We start from the raw sequence: 3,344 nt of genomic DNA, 5'->3' as shown, positions 1-3,344 counted from the left end.
TGTACTTAGTGCTTGTTTCTGTTTTTGCATTAGTGTGGGTATCTTCATGAATATTCTGCCTATGGCTCTCATTATTCTAAAATATGTACTATGTGCCATTGCACCATTTCATGTCAGTCTGCCTATCACTAACATTATGTTCAAGGTTTTCTTCCTCCAACAGCGTAGCTACACAAGATTTTCAACTTTAAATGTAGAGCTGAACGTACTTCCGTGTGATTAAGACTTGCATAAATGTTCCCTTGGTGATTTCAGTGTCCATAAGGCTTACCCTTCCAAAATTACCAATATAGTTCATTTGATTTCTTTCAAACTCATCAACCTGGAGACAAAGATTTGGGTTTGGGTGATTTGTTTGGCAATCCCAGTTAGTAAAGTAAGATGAAGAAAGAGAAGCTAAAAGTTGCCAGCTTGGGACCTGGGGTTTAGTACCAGAGACCTTCAGAGAAACTAGAATATGATTCAGCTGTATCATAGAGGCCAGGCAGTTGGGGTTTTTATTTCTTCCCATAAAAATTTGAGAGTTACCACTGACAAATTAATCCACTGCCCTCTGAAGACCAAGGAAACACTTGTGACCAGAGAATATCCGTAAGTATCGACCCAGGGAGCCATTAGCCCTTATGAGAACTGTCTCAAATGATCTACAGAGCAGACCAAGGATGCCCTGAAGGGGACAAGCCATGTTTTCCTCGGTGCCCACTCGGTTCCTCAGCTCTCATAGTACCTGCTTTTCTGGTACCTGGATTGTCACCGTACTATCCACTGTTTAGCTTTATCTTTTCTTTTTCACTCTCCTCTGACACCTTAGCACAATTCTTTGCCACCCTGGAAACTATAATACATGAAAACATAGTTACAGCCATCTTTTCTCTGTCATAGTCTTCAAGCCATCATCTATCACTGGTTGTCATAATAATCACTCACTTGCTTATTTCAAAGGTCATCCCTTAGATAAACCCAAATTTTCTTCCACTCTATATTTGTGTGTGCTGTCTTATAGACAATCACTTCCTACCACAGTCTCTCAACCTCTAACATCCATGTTCATCCTGACATTCAGTTGGTTATCTTTACTTCCTGTTTCTTTTCTTAAAAACAAGAAGAAAGAAAGAAAGAAAAAAAGAGAGAAAGAAAGACCAAAACAACAAATAAACTTAGCCACTCAGAAGAAAACATACAAAGCTCTTCCAACAGCAGCCATCCTTACCTCTCAACTGCTAATAGCTCCCCAGGAAGGGGTGGAGCCTGAGAACATTTACCCCACTTATGAGATTTTTGACTGTCTTTTTTTTTTTAATTAAAATACTGAGTTTATTTCACATGTATATTTGTCTCCCTACCATTTCCACATCTGACCACCACTATTACTATGTCCTATCATAACATTCCATACATACTTAAAATCAAGTAAAGGGTGGAGTTCCATCCTTGAAAACTAAACAGGCATTTTAGACAACACATTCTTGGCAATGGAACCTGGATAACATTTATCAAACACAGTAGGGAAAATTCTCACTTTGCATTATAAAAAGGACAGTCAGGTATATCAACTGTTACAGAAATTAAGTAAGATGGAATTATTTCAAACTGTTTAAACCATTTTCTTAAAGAGACTTTCTCCACTGCCAGAGATCTTGAATAGCCTCCTGGTCAGTCATCCGGAAGCAATTCTTCACATAATTAATGAACTTGGCTTCCACTTTGGGAAGAGAACCACCTTTTTCTATACTTGCTTGCATTTTTGCCTTAATGTCTGTAACTAGAGTTTTCCTGCCTTGCCCACAGTCAGGACAAATCTTTGTCGCCCGCCAGTCCCACAGTCGCTCAGACCCAACCAAGTAAACACAGAGACTTATATTGCTTACAAACTGTATGGTTGTGGCAGGCTTCTTGCTAACTGTTCTTATAACTTAAATTAATCCATTTCCATAAATCTATACCTTGCCACGTGGCTCGTGGCTTACCGGCACCTTCACATGCTGCTTGTCATGGCGGCGACAGGCAGTGACTCCTTCTGCCTTTCTGTTCTTTCTTTTCTCCCCTCTGTTAGTCCTGCCTATACTTCCTGCCTAGCCACTGGCCAATCAGTGTTTTATTTATTGACCAATCAGAGCAATTTGACATACAGACCATCCCACAGCAAATGTCTTCTACAGAAGGTCCTTTTGGTGTTTTAGGAGTTTTTCCCTGTTTTTTGAAAGACTCTTGACCCTTTGATCTTGGTGTTGATGGTTTTAAGTCTTTTCCATTTTTGTTTGATTTTTGTGCATTTTTGGCTGAGGTATCTCATACAGATTTCTTCACTGGAACTTTTTCTTCAACTTCCTCATCATCAAAATCATCATCATCATCATCTTCATCATCTTTGTCATCATCCTCATCATCCTCGTCAAATTTTACTTTTTTCTGTGGAAACTTGTTACCACCTCCAAGAGCAGATTATTTTCCAGACATACTTAAGAGTTTTACATCCTCTTCATCTTCATCTTCTGACTCTGCATCTTCCTCTACAGCTACTAGATGCTGCCTGCTAATGTACACAGGCCCTGAACCACAGTTCAACTTTAAGACCATAGGTGGTGTAATTTCAAAGCCCCCAAGAGAAACTGTTGGTTGTACAGACATTTTCAAAGTTGCCATTGTTACTTTAACTGGACTGCCTTCATACTTCATTGCTTCTGCCTCTACGATGTGTAATTCGTCTTTTGCCCCTGCCCCTAAACTAACTGTTTTTAGTGATAACGTGCTCATTTTCATCATTATCCACCTTAAAGTGATAATCCTTGTCAGCTTTTAGTTCACAACCGAAAAGGTAGTTCTGAGGCCTGAGAGGGCTCATGTCCGTGTCCATCGAGTCTTCCATGAGGTGGAGGCGCGCACTTCGGTGTGAGAGAAGTCGGACGGAGGAAACTGCCTACTGCTCCTCAGAACAGACACGCAGGACAGAATCACGCCAGGGCGATTTTGACTCTCTTAATCTTGTTCAGGTTACCCCAGATGCTGTGAGTTAATGGGTGCCATGACCATGCCATATTTAGGAGACAGCATTTTGTAGCACTATTTCCCATCCTCCAACTTTCTTTTTTCTCTCTTCTTGTGATGTTTCCTGAGCATTGGTGGTGATGGTGGTGATGGTAGTGATGGTGGTGGTGGTGTGATATAGGTACCGCATTTAGTGCTGAACACTCAGTCTCTTATTCTTAGTACCTGGAGCAGTTATTCATCTCTCCACTGATTGTTACCCACTGCAAAAAAAAAAAAAAAAAAAAAAAAAAAAAAAAAAAAAAAAAAAAAAGCTTCTCTAACCATGGTTGACATCAGCTGAAGTCCACAGGTATGAA

General features: G+C 40.2%; 1 pseudogene; it reads right to left on the bottom strand.

The window, feature by feature from the left end:
* Window positions 1–1,549: 1,549 nt before the first annotated feature.
* LOC131925379 (nucleophosmin-like) lies at window positions 1,550–2,922 on the bottom strand (annotated as a pseudogene).
* Between the last annotated feature and the right edge of the window lie 422 nt (window positions 2,923–3,344).

This window comes from Peromyscus eremicus, chromosome 15 (assembly GCF_949786415.1).
Source record: "Peromyscus eremicus chromosome 15, PerEre_H2_v1, whole genome shotgun sequence".
In the NCBI taxonomy this organism is placed as follows: Eukaryota; Metazoa; Chordata; class Mammalia; order Rodentia; family Cricetidae; genus Peromyscus; species Peromyscus eremicus.
This window is presented reverse-complemented; position numbering and strand designations above follow the sequence as displayed.